General features: G+C 41.0%; 1 pseudogene; it reads left to right on the top strand.

The window, feature by feature from the left end:
* The first annotated feature begins 5612 nt into the window (after nt 1-5612).
* The window catches only part of LOC118534527 (asparagine synthetase [glutamine-hydrolyzing]-like), a 36513-nt pseudogene continuing 22438 nt past the window's right edge, over nt 5613-19687 (top strand).

Raw genomic sequence — 19687 nt, forward strand, 5'->3', positions numbered from 1 at the left:
TTTTGTGCTTTTATTTGTCCTTAGACTTTATATGGGGAAAATGTTACAGTGTTCTATGTTCCAAAGTAACTTTAAGTAATTATTTTCTCAGGGTGCCTGTCTGGCTCAGTCAGTAGAGATGCAGCTCTTGATCTCAGAGTTGTAAGTTTGAGCCCCACAATGGGTGTAGAGATTACTTAAAAATAAAATCTAAAAAAAAAATAATATTTTCTCAGTGTGATTGGGTTTTTTATTCAGTTCCATTCATTTGTTTCTGTTTGTGTTCAATTTTATGGTTTTTTTCTTATTTCACTTAATTTTATTTTTTGAATATTTAAATCATTTACATCATTCAAAAGTCAAAGCTACATAAAAAGGATACCCAGAGAATTAAATTCTTGCTCCCATCTTTATTCTTTATACCCATTCCACCCATCTTCATAAGGAATTATTTACATTTTCAAAAATATCTTGTTTATTCTTCCTTTTTTCATAAAATAAGTATATATACATATGTACAAGTATATACAAATATCAGTTTATGTGTGGATATGCCCTAGTTTATTCATTCTTCTATTGATGGATACTTGGATTTGTTTTCAAGATTTTCTTTTTTTTTTTTTTAAGATTTTATTTATTTATTTGACAGAGAGAGACAGCAAGAGAGGGAACACAAGCAGGAGGAGTGGGAGAGGGAGAAGGAGGCTTCCCACTGAGCAGGGAGCCCGATGCGGGGCTCAATCCCAGGACCCTGGGATCATGACCTGAGCCAAAGGCAGATGCTTAACGACTGAGCCACCCAGGCGCCCCTCAAGCTTTTCTTATTACAAGTAAGCTCACAATGCAGAGAATGTGCATATCATATTTTGCATTTGTGAAGGTATGTCTTCAGCTAGGTTCCTAGAAAGATCACTGAATCAAAGGGTAAAGACAGGCTCATGACCTGCTCAGTGGGGAGCCTGTTTCTCCCTCTCCCTCTCTGCTCCCCCCTGCTTGTGCTCTCTGTCAAATAAATAAAATAAAAATATTTAAATAAACAAACAAATGGTATCACACAGTATGTGATCCTTTGTGACTGGCTTCTTTTGTTTGACATGTTTTTGAGGTTCATCCATGTTGTAGCATCTATCAATACTCTTCTTTATTCTTTGTTATGTATTGATAGAACTTAACTATCTTGTGCAATTTAAGCTGAAAATATTTTCTGTCAGTTTTTCATTTGTCTTTTGACTTTGCTTATGATGATTTTGCCTGGTAAAAGTTTATATTTGTCTGTCTGTATGTAGATATAGATAGATACATTAGATATTAGATAGAGATGTACTTAAATGTACCACAGCTTCTGGAATTTGAATTATAGTAGAACAGCTTTCCTCATGTCCAGGTAATAAAGAAATGGACATGTTTTATTCTTGAATGTATCTTTTCTTTTTTTTTTTTTTTACATTGAAATGACTGATCTATTTGGAATTTATTTTAATGTAAAGTAAGGGACATAAATCTAAATATATATACTTTTTCAAATGACTTTCCAGTTGTGCTGGTTCCATTTTTTAAAAGTTAATCTTGGGGCGCCAGGGTGGCTCAGTCGTTAAGCGTCTGCCTTCGGCTCAGGTCATAGTCCCAGGGTCCTGGGATCGAGCCCCACATCGGGCTCTCTGCTCGGCGAGAAGCCTGCCTCTTCCTCTCCCACTCCCCCTGCTTGTGTTCCCTCTCTCGCTGTGTCTCTCTCTGTCAGATAAATAAAATCTTTAAAAAAAAAAGTTAATCTTTCCCCTCAATGATTTAAGATGCTTCCTTTGTCATATACTAAATTTCCATATACACTTGAAATTGTTTCCATTGGTTTGTCTGTTAGCCAGGCATCGACACCACATTGTTTTAATTATAGGGTCTCTACAGTAATTTTTAATAATGTGGTAAGGCCAACCCCTCTAATTGCTCTTCCTTTTGAAGATATTCATGAGTATTCTTGCTTATTTATTTTTCTATATGACGTTTAGGATTCAGTGCCAGGAAAAAAATTTGCTGGCATCTTTTTGGGGAATTACCTTAAGTTAATATATTAACTTGGAGAAACTTGAAATATTTATGATGTTAATTGATCCTATCCAAGAACAAGGAATGTGTTTCTATTTTTGTTTAATCATACTATTGTGATTTTTCAGGACTGTTTCAAAATCTTCCTCATATAGGTTTGATCCATAATCTCTTAAAACAGTGTTTCCCATCATCTACGTAACTAGGTCAATGGAGTATGGCCAATCATAGTAGCAGCTCTTCTCTTCGAGGAGAGATGAAGAAGTGGGCTGACAGAGAGGCAAACAAAAGAGCAAATATCTTCTATGTTCTACTTTCCCTGAGGTTAGTTCTGTTAGCCCCACTGAGGGTTTTACCCATGTGTATGTTGCTAGCTATGCTGCTATAGAGTACTCACTGAAACACTGTTTTTAGTAAGCTTTACTGGACAATATGGCTGAACATAATGTGGAATGGGAAACAGACCAGAGACTGAAGATAGAAATCTAGTGTGTAATGGGGCTTTGGAGTTAAGTTATTCTATTTTTTACTCAAGTCAGAGACTTGTAATGGGACACCTCATCTGCCCAATGAGTTGGTTCCAGAAGGAGTCAGAGGAGAAATAACAAGGATCAGGAAAGTGGTTTCACAAAGGTGAAAGCAGGACTTCCCTGGTACTCTGTTGGATGTCTCTGCTGTGCGAGGCAGCTGTACTCCAGGTTAACTCCAGGCTTGCTTTAAAACCTAATGGAGTTCCCTGATGCCGAGCGATGTTGAGCACTTTTTCATGTGTCTGTTGGCCATTTGGATGTCTTCTTTGGAAAAATGTCTGTTCATGTCTTCTGCCCATTTCTTGATGGGATTATTTGTCCTTTGGGTGTTGAGTTTGATAAGTTCTTTATAGATTTTGGATACTAGCCCTTTATCTGATATGTCATTTGCAAATATCTTCTCCCATTCTGTCAGTTGTCTTTTGGTTTTGTTGACTGTTTCCTTTGCTGTGCAAAAGCTTTTTATCTTGATGAAGTCCCAATAGTTCATTTTTGCCCTTGCTTCCCTTGCCTTTGGCGATGTTTCTAGGAAGAAGTTGCTGCGGCTGAGGTCAAAGAGGTTGCTGCCTGTGTTCTCCTCTAGGATTTTGATGGACTCCTGTCTCACATTTAGGTCTTTCATCCATTTTGAGTCTATTTTTGTGTGTTGTGTAAGGAAATGGTCCAGTTTCATTCTTCTGCATGTGGCTGTCCAATTTTCCCAACACCATTTGTTGAAGAGACTGTCTTTTTTCCATTGGACATTCTTCCCTGCTTTGTCGAAGATTAGTTGACCATAGTGTTGAGGGTCCATTTCTGGGCTCTCTATTCTGTTCCATTGATCTATGTGTCTGTTTTTGTGCCAGTACCATACTGTCTTGATGATAACAGCTTCGTAATAGAGCTTGAAGTCCAGAATTGTAATGCCACCAGCTTTGCTTTTCTTTTTCAACATTCCTCTGGCTATTTGGGGTCTTTTCTAGTTCCATACAAATTTTAGGATTATTTGTTCCATTTCTTTGAAAAAAGTTGATGGTATTTTGATAGGAATTGCATTAAATGTGTAGATTGCTCTAGGTAGCATTGACATCTTCACAATATTTGTTCTTCCAATCCATGAGCATGGAACAAAGAACATTTCTTTGTGTCTTCCTCAATTTCTTTCCTGACTATTTTATAGTTTTCTGAGTATAGATTCTTTGCCTCTTTGGTTAGGTTTATTCCTAGGTATCTTACGGTTTTGGGTGCAATTGTAAATGGGATCGACTCCTTAATTTCTCTTTCTTCTGTCTTGTTGTTGGTATATATAAATGCAACTGATTCCAAATCAAAACCTCAATGAGATACCACCTCACACCAGTCAGAATGGCTAAAATTAACAAGTCAGGAAACGACAGATGTTGGCGAGGATGTGGAGAAAGGGGAACCCTCCTACACTGTTGGTGGGAATGCAAGCTGGTGCAGCCACTCTGGAAAACAATATGGAGGTTCCTCAAAAAGTTGAAAATAGAGCTACCCTATGACCCAGCAATTGCACTACTATTTACCCCAAAAATACAAATGTAGTGATCTGAAGGGGTATGTGCACCCTAATGCTTACAGCAGCAATGTCCACAATAGCCAAACTATGGAAAGAGCCAAGATGTCCATCAACAGATGAACGGATGAAGAAGATGTGGTATATATATATATATATATACAATGGAATATTATGCAGCCATCCAAAAAAACAAACAAACAAACAAACAAACATAAAATCTTGCCATTTGCAACGATGTGGATGGAACTAGAGGGTATTATGCTGAGTGAAATAAGTCAATCAGAGAAAGACATGTATCATATGGTCTCATTGATATGAGGAATTCTTAATCTCAGGAAACAAACTGAGGGTTGCTGGAGTGGTGGGGGGTGGGAGGAATGGGGTGGCTGGGTGGTAGACATTGGGGAGGGTATGTGCTATGGTGAGCACTGTGAATTGTGTAAGACTGATGAATCACAGACCTGTACCTCTGAAACAAATAATACATTATATGTTAAAAAAAAAAAAAAAGAAGAAGAAGAAGAAGATAGTAGGAAGGGAAAAATGAAGGGGGAGAAATCGGAGGGGGAGATGAACCATGAAAGACTATGGACTCTGAGAAACAAACTGAGGTTTTAGAGGGTAGGGGGGTGGGGGGATGGGTTAGCCTGGTGATGGATATTAAAGAGGGCATGTATTGAATGGAGCACTGGGTGTTATATGCAAACAATGAATCATGGAACACTACATCAAATAAACAAACAAACAAATAAATAAATAGGGGAAAAAACAACCCCCCCCCCAAAAAAAACCTAATGGAGTAACAGAGAGTATATAAACAAAGGAGGTATAGGAGGAGAGGGTAAAGCTTATTTCTTTTTTCAAACCCTTCCAGCTCCTCTTCAGCTCAGAGAACAAAGAGATTATGTCAGACCAGCAGCAATCTTGTGTTAATAATGCTCAGCCATCTCTCTGTTGATACTATCATCTAAGCTTCTTCTGGGACCCTTGAGTTACCAGATTAGCAAAATAAAAGGCCTCCTGTTCCCAAAGATTTCCCAGGCTTTGAATCTTTCCTAGTTCTTAAAATGTACCAGAACATCCAATATAATAGCGTACTATGCACCTGTAATAAGGAATAAAGAAAATCTCTATATACAACAGTGGAGTGATTGCTAGGATATATTGTTGAGAGAAAGAAATCAAGACAGGGGTGCCTGGCTGGCTCAGTTGGTAGAGCCTGCAACTCTTGATCCTGAGGTTGTGAGTTCAAGCCCCATATTAGGTGTGGAGCCTTCTGAAAGAAAGAAAGAAAGAAAGAAAGAAAGAAAGAAAGAAAGAAAGAAAGAAAGAAAGAAAGAAAGAAAGAAAGAAAGAAAGAAAGGTAGGTCAAGGTAGAGAAAAGTATGTAGAGCATGCTACCATTTATCTAAGAAAGGAGGATAACAGATATATATAGATAATGCTTATATTAAAGACAAAAACAGATAATCCATAGCCCTCGATTCCATTCTGCTGCCCGTCTGACCTGCTCACACCCAGAAAGCTGGTAGCTCCGTTGAGCCATGTGTGGCATTTGCGCCCTTTCTGGCAGTGACGACTGTCTCTCTGATCAGTGTCTGAGTGCTATGAAGATCACACACAGAGGTCCAGATTCATTTCATCTTCAGAATGTCAACAGATACATGAACTGCTGCTTTGGATTTCACTGGTTGGCAGTGGTTGACCAACTGTTTGGAACACAGTCAATTTGAGCAAAGAAACATCCTTACTTGGGGCTCTGTTACAATGGTGAAATCTACAACCACAAGGAGATGAAACACATCTCCTTTTGAATTTAATTATCCTTTAATTCTCCTTTTGAATTTATTTTTTTTTAAGTTTTGTGGGGTTTTTTAAATGATTTTATTTATTTATTTGGACAGAGAGAGAGAGAGAGCATGTGCGCACAAATAGGGGGAGCAGCAGAGAGAGAGGGAGAAGCAGGGTCCCTGCTGAGCAGGGAGCCCAACGTGGGGCTCTATCCCAGGACCCTGGGATCATGACCTGAGCTGAAGGTAGACACCCAATGACTGAGCCACCCAGGCATCCCTGAATTTATTTTGAATTTAATCACTAGACCAAAATTAATGGTGAGATCATCCTTCATTGTTATGACAAAGGAGGAACTGAGCAAATAATTTGTATGTTGGATGGGGAGCTTGCATTTATTTTATGGGATACCACCAATAAGAAAGTGTTCCTGGGCACAGACACCTATGTATGGAGTCAGACCTTTGTTTAAAGCCATGCTAGAAGATGGATTTTGGGCTGTGTGTTTAGAAGCTAAAGGTCTTATTAACCTGAAGCACATCACAACTCCTTTATCAAAATGGAGCCTTTAAAAAAAAAAAGTGGAGCCTTTTCTTCTGGGACACTATCAAATTTTGGATTTAAAGTCAAGTGACAAAGTTGCATCCATGGAAATGGTTAAATATCATCACTGTAGAGACAAATGCCTGCATGCTGTCTCTAACAGTGTAGAGAAACTACTCCCAGGTATTGACGTGGAAACTGTGGAGAGAAGGTGAGGAGAACTGGAGACAGCAAGTATAGACAACTCTTTCAAGGACTTTTGCTATAAAGGAGAAGGAGAGATGGAAGACGAGAGATGGTATAGTTTGTGTGGATGTGCAAATGCTATCAATGATCCAATAGAGAGGACAAACTGATAATGCAAGAGACAGTTTCCCTAAAACGGAAACTCAAGGCAAACCTGTTGTGATTCCATGGTGGTAAAGTAATGTTTGCTTGGGGAAGCAGATTTATTCATGTTCTTTTTTCCTCTTCATATACATGCCTACTTTTGGGTCCTTTTTTTTACAGATCCTTTTTGACAATGCTATTGAGAAACATTACATGACAGAAGGACTGGATGCCTTTTATCAGGGGGCTTGGATTCCAGCTTGGCGGCTTTCACCCTGTTGAAGCAGCTAAAAGAGGCCCTGGTACAGAGGCTCTCCAGACATTTGCAATTGGCATGGAAGACAGTCCCCATTTACTGGCTGCTGGCAAGGTAGCAAATGAACACCATGAAGTCCTTTTTGACTCTGAGGAAGGCATTCAGACACTGAATAAAGTCACATTTTCCTTGGAAGCTTAGGACCTTACAACAGTTCACACTTCAGGAGATACGTATTTAATTTCCAAGTACATCTGGAAAAACACAGATAGCATGGTGATCTTCTCTGGAGAAGGTTCAGATGTACTTCTACAGAGTTACTTATCTTTCCACGAAAACAACTTCTTCTAAAAAGGCCAATGAGAGTGAGAAACTTCTGAAGGAACTCTGTTTGATGTTGTTCTCCACACAGATCAAACTACTGCTACCCATGGACTTGAACTGAGAGTCCCATTCCTGGATCTTTGATTTTCTTCCTATCACTTGTCTCTGCTACCAGCAATGAAAATTCCAAAGAATGGGATAGAAAAACATATCCCAGGAGAGAATATTCAAAGACTCTAATCTGATCCTTACAGAGATTCTCTGGTGACCAACAGAAGCCTTCAGGGATGGGATAACCTTAGTTAATAATTGTGGTTTAAGATTTTACAGGAAAAGGGACACCTGGCTGGCTCAGTTGGTGGAGCGTGTAACTTTTAATCTTGGGGTTGTGAGTGCGAGCCCCATGTTGGGTTTATTTTACTTAAAAATAAAATATTTTTTAAAAAAGATTTTATAGGAATATATGGACAGCAGGTTGATGATGCTATTATGGTGACTGCAAGACAAAAATTTCCCTCAGTACTCCTCAAACTTACAAAGGCGATTACTACCATTAATCTTTGAATGCCGCTACCCAGGCCAGACTGACCAGCTGACCAGTTACTGGATGCCCAAGCAGATCAATGCCACCAACCCTTCTGCCTGCACTCTGACCCGTTACAAGCTACCAAAGCTGAGACATTCCCTAAAGTATTTTTTAAAATTTTTTAAAGATTTTTATTTTTATTTATTGAGAGAGATCGTGATAGAGAGAAAGCATGAGAGGGGGAGAGTCAGAGGGAGAAGCAGACTCCCCGCTGAGCAGGAAGCCCGATGCGGGACTCGATCCCGGGACTCCAGGATCGTGACCTGAGCCGAAAGCAGTCGCTTAAACAACTGAGCCACCCAGGCGCCCTGAGACATTCCCTAAAGTATTGACGGAAAGTAAATGTTCCTTCTTGTGAAGGCCAGTGGGACTAGAGGCAGGTGGGGCCATCCGCCCATGGGTACTTGAGTATGAAAAAAAAAGTTTCAAATCTAAAAAACAAAGGGAAAATAAATCATAAAATTAAAAAGAAATTGTTACCAATGGGGTGGGAGGAGGAACAGGATAGAGGAGACAGAGATAAAAGCCAGACAGGTTTTGTATACTTGACTTTGAAACCATGTAAATATTTTACATAGATCTAAAACAAGATTAAGTTTTAGCAACCTCCAAGTATCTAAAGGAAAATGAAGCAAATGAAATCACTAAGAATCCTTAGTGACCTCCTAACTACTAAATCCGATGCCTTGCTTGAGGGTACATTCAACTTATCCTGTCTGTATAATTTTACATTGTTGATCATTGACTCATTATTAAAATTCTCTTCCTCCTTGGCTTTTCTGAGACCACTCTTTCCTGGTTTACCTTATAAATCTCTGATTTCACTTCTTAGTATCCTTCACTAGGCCCTCTTCTTCTACCTGTGCTTTCAATATAAATAGTTCCCATTCTTTTTTTTTTCTTTTTTAAGATTTTATTTTTAAGTAATCTCTATACCCAACATGGGGCTCAAACTCACAACCCTGAGATCAAGAGGTGCATACTCCATCAACTGAGCCAGCCAGGTGCCCCCCCCCCCCTTTTAAGTAGGCTCCATGCCCAATGTGGGGCTTGAACTCACAATCCTGAGATCAAGAGGCACATGCTCTTGGGGCACCTGGGTGGCTCAGTCAGTTGGGCACCTGACTCTTGGTTTCAGCTGAGGTCATATTCTTGGGGTCGTGAGATCCAACCCCACGTCGAGCCCCCAGTCAGGCTCCACACTGGTCCCTCTCCCTCTGCACCCCCCTCCCACTTGCACTCTCTCTCAAACAAATAAATGAAATCTTAAAAAAAAAAAAAAAAAAGCCACATGCTCTAGGTAGTTCTCATTTTCTTTTGTTTTATTTTTTTAAAGTAATCTCTACACCCAACATGGGGCTCACACTCACAACCCTGAGATCAAGAGTTGCACACTCCACCAACTGAGCCAGCCAGGCACCCCTAGGCAGTTCCATTCTTAATTTACTTTTTTTAATCTGATCACTCCCAGCAGTAAAACCATATACTCCCCTGACTTCCATTAGACATATTTACATAAATATATGATTATAAGAAAATTAAGATCAATACGAGTTGCTGTACTATAGGGAAATTATGCCATGGGAGAGGAAAAATGAACCAATTTCAAGGGAACTGCTCTAAAATAGTTTTTTGAATAAGTTATTTTGCATATCTACTAAATTACTGTCTGTTGTTCAAAAGCTACCTCAGCTGTTATCTACTCTATAAAACCTTATCAGATTTCTCTGGCCACAATTAATTATTACTTCCTCTTCACTCTGATAAGATCTCTCTTATGACATGTATTACCTAGTGACATGTATTACCAAAATGCCAAAACAGAAATGGGTAGAAAAAAATAAAACATGAGAGGCCACAAGATCTACATAATATTAGCATTTGTGAATGAGGAAGCAGATAGAAGCAAGATGAACGTGAGGAAATGAAAATGGCAAAAATCATTAATAGGACAGAATAAAGGCTCACACTGACATAAAAACAAAGGGAATAGAAGCCATTTGACCAGTACAGGGACATGGGGACAAAGGCAAAAGACCCAGACAAAAAGTGAAGCCAATCTTTCAGGGATCTGCACCTTCAGGGCTGCTTTCTCTCCCTCCCTGTTGGTGCTGGGACTGGGAGCTAGGCACCCATCAGAGACCCAGGCGGGGCTTGAGCACCTCCACAGGCCTCCTGCCTCAGGTCTTCCTCTGGGTTCTCACTCTCTCTCTTTTAAAAATATATTTTTATTTATTTATTTGAGAGAGAGCACAAGATCAGGGTGAGGAGCAGAGGGAGAAGCAGACTCCCCGCTGAGCAGGGAGCCTGGGATTCTGGGATCATGACCCGATGGGCTCTCACTCTCTCTCTTAATCTTGACCAAAGCTGCCTCTGCCATTAAGGGTTGATCTGTGGTCCACTCTGGAATGGTAAACCCCCTCAACTATTTGGCTTCTCTGTGGCCTGTACACCCAGCAGTCACATCCCTCCTGTGGCCACATGTCTGGTGCCACCTTTCCTGCAGCTGCCTCCTGCCTTGCTTCCTTTTGAGGCTTAGAGCACACGCACTCCTTTTCCTTTTGGGACCCACCACCAACTTCCTGTTTTCTGCCCCAGACATATTTCCATCTCTCAGCTCTGCCTCAGAGTCCCTGAAACACAGACTCAGGTGTGTGCTTTTTTCTTTTCTTTTCTTTTCTTTTAGGATTTTATTTATTTATTTGACAGAGATAGACACAGCAAGAGAGGGAACACAAGCAGGGGGAGTGGCAGAGGGAGAAGCAGGCTTCCCGCGGAGCAGGCAGAAGGCAGACGCTTAACCTACTGAGCCACCCAGGCACCCCGGGAGTGTGATTTTCAAAATGCTTTTAAAAAGCCATTATTTTAGGGGCGCCTGGGTGGCTCAGTCGTTAAGCGTCTGCCTTCGGCTCAGGTCATAATCCCAGAGTTCTGGGATCGAGCCCCGCATCGTGCTCCCTGCTCTGCGGGAAGCCTGCTTCTCCCTCTCCCACTCCCCCTGCTTGTGTTCCCTCTCTCGCTGTGTCTCTCTCTGTCAAATAAATAAATAAAATCTTTAAAAAAAAAAAGCCATTATTTTATCAGAGGGGAGGGGGTGGGGGGATGGGTGAAACAGGTGATGGGAATTAAGGCATGCACTTATCAAGATGAGCACAGGGTGATGCATGGAAGTGTTGAATCACTATATTGTACACCTGAAATATAACACTGTATGTTAATTAACTGTAATTTAATTAAAAACTAAAACAAAAAAAAGCCGTACTTAGGTGAAAGTCACACCCTCCATCTGCCCTCTTGTTTTCTCCATCCCTTCCCCATCCCTTCCCCATCCCTCTGTCTGTTCTCCCCTCCTACCTCCTACCTCCTACCCAGGGTAGGGCTTAAAGAGGCCACACTGTGGCCTGGAAACAGCACCCCCTTTCCCCCCCACTCCCCCATCCTACACCACACACTGGTTGGGGGGAGGGGCTGAGCAAGGGGCTACAGTGCTGCTCTGGAAGACCTTGAGGACCCCATTCCCAAGGCTCTGCCCCTAAAGGGGATCCCCTCAGGCCTGTGGGCTCCATGTGTGCTGGTGGGAGAACTGGTTCCTGCCCACCGGCGCTAGTCTGAGGCAGAGCTGCTCACCCCCTGGCCAGCCCTTGCCTGCTCCTTTCAAGCTCCCTTTGCCTTCTGCCTTAGGCCCTCCTCCCTCTTCTGGCTTTGGGGGAAGTTTGTGGGGTGCCACCCCCTGGCTCTTCTTTCTTGCTCCCCCAAAGACCAGCCTAGTGGGCCCTTCCCTGTTAACCTTGGAACGCAGAGTTCACAAAGCAGTAAGGAATTCAGGTCTTATTCACAGGGTCTTGTCTGATTTACCTTCTTCCATTAAGGATTCAAAAGATAAGTAGGGGCTTGGGAAGGTCATGGTGCCTCTCCTAAGTAGTCCAGGAGCACTGCCAGCTCCTGTCACCCCAGGGGGCTTGCTTGGGGGCCCTCTCCCCTTTTTGCCTTCCAACTTCCAGCTGAATGTGAAAGCCCTCTTTCCGACAGGGCAGTGTTGAAAGTGCCTTTAGAGTGAGCATTACAGGGTGCCTGGGTGGCTCAGTTGGTTAAGTGTCTGCCCTCTGCTCAGATTATGACATGATCCCAGGGTCCTGGGATCGGGCTGCATCAGGCTCCCTGCTCGGTGGGGAGTCTGCTTCTCCCTCTGCTCCTTCCCCCTGCTTGTACTCTCTCTCTCTCTCTCAAATAAGTAAATAGATCTTAAGGGGAAAAAAAAAAAGAGTGGGCATCACAGGTATGGCCAGGGACATCCAGTTGGGATAAGCAGCCTGGGTCCTAGGCCTCCGCAGCACCCAGCCCCTGAGGGCAGAGGCTCCCTGACCCAGACTGGATCGGCCCCATCTTCATCTCTGCTTCTCCTCCCTTGCCAGCCCCCCCACTTCCTTTGTGCCCGTTGGTCCCAACGCACATTAAAGCCACTTAAAGCAGGCAGCACAGCGCCTGGTACAGTGCAAGTCCTCAATAAACATCTGCCGGGGGCGCCTGGGGGGCTCAGTCGTTAAGCCTCTGCCTTCGGCTCGGGTCGTGATCCCGGGGTCCTGGGATCGAGCCCCGCATCGGGCTCCTGGGATTGAGCCCCGCATCGGGCTCCCTGCTCCACAGGAAGCCTGCTTCTCCCTCTCCCCCTGCTTGTGTTCCCTCTCTCACTGCGTCTCTGTCAAATAAATAAATAAATCTTTAAAAAAAAACAAAAAACAAAAAACAAAAAAACATTTGCTGAACAAATGAAAGGATGAAAAAAAAAAAGTGGAGTCAAGATCTCAGAAAGTTCAAGGCAATATTTCTGAACACTTCATAAAACAATAGAAAAGAGAGCTTTGACTAAGCAGCTAGAAAAATTATCCTTATTTTTCTCATCTAAAAGTTCAGGCAAATTGGGGCAACCTGGCTGGCTCAGTCAGTAGAGCATACAACTCTTGATCTCAGGGTGTGAGTTTAAGACCCACATTGGGTGAAGAGCTTACATTTAAAAACAAAAAAGGTAAAATAAAGTTCAAGCAAACTAATTTCCCATAAATATGAGCAACAAAAAGGAAGGCAGTCAAATCTCAAAGTTATTATGAGGAAAAAGATCTTAGGATAACATCAATAACATCACTAAATCACACAATGAAAACAAATGTTTTTTTGTTTGTTTGTTTTAAGATTTTTTATTTATTTATTTGACAGAGAGAGACACAGTGAGAGAGGGAACACAAGCAGGGGGAGTGGGAGAGGGAGAAGCAGGCTTCCCGCCGAGCAGGGAGCCCGATGCGGGGCTCGATCCCAGGACCCTGGGATCATGACCTGAGCCAAAGGCAGAGGCTTAACCACTGAGCCACCCAGGCACCCCGAAAACAAAGTTTAAAACATGCCCACAAAACAGCTGAAAATCACAGCTTAATAATTCAAAATGAGCTAAAGCAAATCAATGAAATGATAGAAGTTTTGAGAAAACATAAGTAAAAACGATAAAAGTGAAAAATGAGATGATAGAATTTAGACTTAACCAACTGAGCCACCCAGGTGCCCCTGAAGATGTTATCTGAAGTAGCACAAAAGCAAATACCCCCAAAAAAAGCCTTATAAGAAAAAAGGATTCTCTCCCTCTGCCCCTCCCCCACTCACAATCTCTGGCGCTCTCTCTCTGAAAAAGATGAATACATCCTAAAAAAAAGAAAAGAAATAAAATCTATTAACATGACCTTCCTTCACTCATTAACTCATATCCATTATCTTGCCCAAGTCACACAACCAATGATGGGTAAAATTAGAACTCGTAACCATTAAAATTGTAGGTCTCAGTGACAAAGCTCAGTGATGCTGAGACACTTCCCTCCCATACGTCAGGCCCACCCCTCTACCACAAACATTAGTCTGCTAGCATTTCAGCTAGTGCTCCCCTTTGAATAAGCAAAGTGTGGATATTGTCCTTTATAACTCAGGCTCCCTTAAGAGATTAAAAGAAGTTCCCTATCCACAATAAGTTTTGACACTATGAGAATGCAGAATCAAAGAGAAGATTGTACCTCCCTTATCTGCTTGCTGATGCCTGTGAAATACTTTTCATTCTATTGTTAGAAATAAAGAGAAATGGGGGCCTTCTGGCTCTGGCCATGATCAGAGAGCTTGTATTGGACTAACCCTCCCACAAAATAATAATAAATTACACAAAATATTTAGAACAACTATGTGGCAAAACTATTGGTGACCCATCCAGATTCCCTTGGATCCCATTCCCAGTCCTGTATACCCAAATGTCAGCAACTAAACACTTTGTTGTTAACAATTCATACCTGCAATCCTTAGAGTATGCATTCTCAGTGGGGGCAATAATTGGTTCTTGGGGAGAAAAAAAAATCGTACTCTTTTTATATATAAAGTACAGGTAAAAATATTGTACATAAACAGATATACAGTATAGTTATACTAATAAAATTTCATAGAAAGTGATTAGGGAAAAAATGCCTAAGAAGTCTAACTAAGGGTGTGATAATGAGCAAAAAGTTGAGAAACTGTGTTTTGGGGGATTGTGCATGGGCACTGGAGTTGCTTTGCCATAAGGACAGCCAAAAATGCTTGGAAGTGTGACATTCCCTAGGACAGACCATAGCCAATGACAGACTACTGTGGGGATACAAAAGCTCAATTCCTTTGCCTTTGGGTGAGACAAGCTCTAAGGTGCTAATTGATGTTCCAGAGTGTTCTGGAGATGAGCCTGATCCTGGGTCTTCACCTAAATGGTACCCTCCCTTGGCTTCTTCCATATCTTGCTTCTTCCATTCCCTTAATGGTTTACCTAGGAAGCACTTTCTTAATCATTTTATCAAAATCCTTGGTTCAGGGTCTACCTCTGGAAGAATCCAACCTAAGACAAACTGTACGAAGCCACTGCAAAGCAATAAACACAAGCAGAACTTCAAGTTTATGAACAATTAGAGAAGAGAAGCACATTAGGATCAAGCTGGTACACTGCTGCTCTGTCAGAGAGAACGAGTACAACTCGTCATCCGTGCCCCAATCCAATCAAAGCATAGTAAAAGAAAAGGATCAAATTATCAAAAAACAAGAAAAGAAACCCAGACAATAGGTGAATTTGATTTTGGAATGTAATCAAACAAGGATTAAATGATTTATATCCAAGAGAAGAAGGGATAAAGAATTTCGCCAAAGAGCAAGAATCTATATATTTTTATTAAGTTTTTTATTTTAATTCCAATATAGTTAACATAGTGTTATATTAGTTTGAGGTGTATAATATAGTGATTCAACAATTCCATGCATTACTCAGTGCTCATCATGATAAGTGTACTCTTGATTTGTTAAAAAAAAGAAGTCTGTTTTTTGGTTTGTCTCTTTTTTTTCCCCTTATTCACCTGTTTTGTTTCTTAAATTCCACGTATGAAATCATATGCTAGTTGTCTTTCTCTGACTAACTTATTTCGCTTAGCATTATACTCTCTAGCTTCATCTGTGTTGTTGCAAATGGCAAGATTTCATTCTTTGTTATGGCTGAATAATATTGCACTGTGTATGTGTGTATGTATATATATATACATGTATACCACATCTTCTTTGTCCAAATGTCAGTGGACACTTGGGCTGCTTCCATAATTTGGCTATTGTAAATAATGCTGCAATAAACATAGGGGTGCATATATCCATTTGAATTCGTTTCCTTGTATTCTTTGGGTAAATATCCAGTAGTGAGATTACTGGATCAAATGGTAATTTTATTTTTAATTTTTTGAGGAAACTCCATTCTGTTTTCCATAGTGGTACCAGTTTGCATTCCCAACAGTACACAAAAGTTCCTTTTTCTCCACATCCTCTCCAACACCTGTTGTTTAAAAATCTATATATTATGGGGCACCTGGGTGGCTCAGTTGTTAAGCGTCTGCCTTCGGCTCAGGTCATGATCTCAGGTTCCTGGGATCGAGCCCCGCATCAGGCTCCTTCCTCAGCGGGAAGCCTGCTTCTCCCTCTCCCACTCCCCCTGCTTGTGTTCCTTCTCTTGCTGTGCCTCTCTCTGTCAAATAAATAAATAAAATCTTTAAAATAAATAAATAAAAATAAAAATCTATATATTTTTTAAAAGTCAACTGTAAGTTCTATAACAGAAAGTGATTATACCTGAATTTAAAAATCCAATTGATGATGGGATGCCTGAGTGGCTCAGTCAGTTAAGCATCTGCCTTCAGCTCAGGTCATGATCCCAGGGTTCTGGGATCGAGTTCCGCATCAGGCTCCTTGCCCAGTGGGGAGCCTGCTTCTCCCTCTACCTGCCACTCCCCCTGCTTGTGCTCTCTCTCTCTCTCTCTGACAAACAAATAAATAAAATCTGAAAAAAAAATCCAATTGATGGGTTTGATATCAAATCAATACAACAGAACAGATAATTAGTAAACTGGAGAACAGGTCAACGTATTAAATTGAAGCACAGAGAGTAAACAAGACAGAAAACACAAAAAAGAGTATAAGAGACTTACAGAACATGATAGAAAGGTCTAACATCCATGTAATTGGAGTTGAACAAGCAGAGGAGAGAAAGAATGAAAAGAAGCAATATGTGAAGAAATAGTAGACAAAAATTTCCCCAAACTGATGTAAGTTATTAAAACACACATTCAATATGCTCTACAAGTCTCAAATGAGATACAGAGAAAACTACATCTAGGCATATGATAGTCAAACTGAAGAAAAACAAATATAAAAGGGAAAATCTTGGGGCACCTGGGTAGCTCAGTCTGTTAAGTTCCAACTCTTGGTTTCAGGTTGGGTTGTGATCTCAGGGTTGTGGGACTGAGCCCCACCTTGGGCTCCACGCTCTGTGCAGAGTTGGCTTGAGATTCTCTCTCTCCCCCATTATCCCTCCCCTCTCACTCTCTCTCTCTTAAATAAATAAATACATAAATAATATCATTTTTTAAAAAGGGGAAAATTTTAAAAACAGAAAGATTAAAAAGGGAGGGCACCAATAAGTTTGAAAGTTAACTTTTCAAAAGAAATTATGGAAGTCAGAAGACAATGAAATAACATTTTTATTTATTTTTATTTCTTTTTTAAAGATTTTATTTATTTATTCAACAGATAGAGAGAGAGCACAAGTAGGCAGAGTGGCAGGCAGAGGGAGAGGGAGAAGCAGGCTCTCCACTGAGCAGGGAGCCTGATGTGGGGCTCGAAGCCAGGACCCCAGGATCATGACCTGAGCTGAAGGCAGCCGCTTAACCAACTGAGCCACCCAGGTGCCCCTGCTTCTCCCTCTCCCTCTGCTCTTCTCCCCCCACCCCCAGCTCATGCTCACACTCTCTCTCTCAAGTGGATAAATAAAATCTTAAAAAAAAGAAAAAAAGAAAGAAAGAACTATTCAAAACTATTCTTTGCCCATTTTTTATTGGGTTATTTGTTGTTGTTGTTGAGTTGTTGGAATTCTTTATATATTCTGGATATTAACCCCTTATCAATATATAATTGGCAAATATTTTCTCCCATATTAGACCATAGGCTGCCTTTTCACTCTATTGATTGTGTCATTTCACATACAGAAATTTTTAGGTTTGACTTAGTCCCATTTGTCTAGTTTTGATTTTGCTGTTGTGTCCTTTGTGTCATATCTAAGAAATCATTGCCAAATCCAGTGTTATGAATCATTTTCCATATTTTTTTCTTAGGAGCTTTATGTTTTAGGTTTGGATTTGGAGCCACCCAGGCACCCCAGCATAGTTCTTTCTTATACTTCTCCCATCCAAGTACTAATCAGGCCCAACCCTGCTTAGCTTCCGAGATCAGACGAGATAGGGCACATTCAGGGTGGTACGGCCATAGACCTTTCTAATACTTCTTTCTAATGGTTTGTCTTCTCCAAAGATAATATACAAATGGCCAACAAGTATATGAAAAAGTATTCGTATCACTAATCATTAGAGAAATGCAAACTAAAACCAATGAGACAATCTCACAGCTATTAGGATGGTTATTAATAAAATACAAAACAAGACAGAAAATAAGTATTGTCAAGTATGACAAGAAATTGGAACCCTTGTACACTGTTGGTGGGAATGTAAAATGGTGCAGTCATTATGGCAAACAGTATGACATTTCCTCAAAAAATTAAAAATAGAATCACCATATGACCCAGCAATCCTACTTCTTGATATATACCCAAAAGAACTGAAAGCAAAATCTCAAAGAGATATTTGTACACACATGTTCATAGCAGCATTTTTCACAATAGCTAATGGGTAGAAACTACCCAAATGTCCATAAATGGATGAATGTATAAACAAAATTGGTAAATACACACAATTATTCAGTCTTAAAATGGAAATCCTGTCCCAAGCTACAACATGGGGATATTATGCTAAATTAAATAAGCCAATCACGAAAAGGACAAATACTGTATGAAGGATGGGGATAAAGGGAAATGGGGAGTTACTGTTTAATGGGTACAGAGTTTCAGTTCTGGAGATCTATTACACAGCAATGTGAATATATGTAACACTACTGAACTGTATACTTGAACATGGTAGAGCTGGTAAAAAAATTTTTTAAAGATTTTATTTATTTATTTGACTGAGAGAGACACAGCAAGAGAGGGAACACAAGCAGGGGGAGTGGGAGAGGGAGAAGCAGGCTTCCCGCTGAGCAGGGAGCCAGATATGGGGCTCGATCCCAGGACCCTGGGATCATGACCTGAGCCAAAGGCAGACGCTCAATGACTGAGCCACCCAGGCGCCCCTAGAGTTGGTAAATTTCATGTTGCGTGTTCTTTATCACAACGTAAAAAAAAATTTTTTTTAATTTTATTTGTTTATTCGAGAGAGAGGGCACACACACAAGCACGGGATAAGCAGAGGGGAGAGGGAGAAGCAGATGCCCCGCTGAGCAGGGAGCCCGATGTGGGGCTCAATCCCAGGACCCTGAGATCATGACTTGAGCCAAAGGCAAACACTTAACCAACTGAGCCAGCCAGGGGCCCCTTAAAAAAATTTTTTTTTAGTTAATTTATTTGAGAGAGAGAGAGAGGGAGCACACAAGTGGAAGGGGCAGAGGGAGAAAGAAGAGAATCTCAAGCAGACTCCATGCTGAGTGCAGAGACTGACTTGGGGCTTGATCTCACAACCCTGAGATCACCACCTGAGCCAAAACCAAGAGTCCAATGCCCAACCAAATGAACCACCCAGGTGCCCTATAGATTTGATTTTTAAGAAATACTAAAGAGAGTTCTTCAGGCTGATCTCAGATGAAAGAACAGAACTGCTAAAAGATAAAGAGGTAAAATATATTGCTAAATTTAAATATGCTAAGGTTCATGATATAAGTAAGTATAAATAGGGTGCTTGGGTGGCTCAGTCGGTTAAGTGTCTGCCTTCAGCTCAGGTCATGATCCCAGGGTCCTGGGATTGAGCCCCACATCAGGCTCCCTGTTCAGCAGGGAGTCTGCTTCTCCCTCTGCCCCTCCCCCTGCTCATGCCCTTGCTCTCTCTCTCTCAAATAAATAAAATCTTTAAAAAAAATAAGTAAGTATAAATAAATGTTGATTGCTTAAAACAACAATAAGATCTTGTGGAACTTAAAACACATGAAGAAGTAAAATAAATGACAATAGTACAAAAAGTAGGAAGAGGTAAGCTGGTGCAGCCACTCTGGAAAACAGTCTGGAGTTTCCTCAAAAAGTTGAAAATAGAGCTACCCTACGACCCAGCAATTGCACTACTGGGTATTTAGCCCAAAGATACAAATGTAGGGATCTGAAGGGGTACGTGCAC

The sequence above is a fragment of the Halichoerus grypus genome, chromosome 4, assembly GCF_964656455.1.
Source record: "Halichoerus grypus chromosome 4, mHalGry1.hap1.1, whole genome shotgun sequence".
NCBI lineage: Eukaryota > Metazoa > Chordata > Mammalia > Carnivora > Phocidae > Halichoerus > Halichoerus grypus.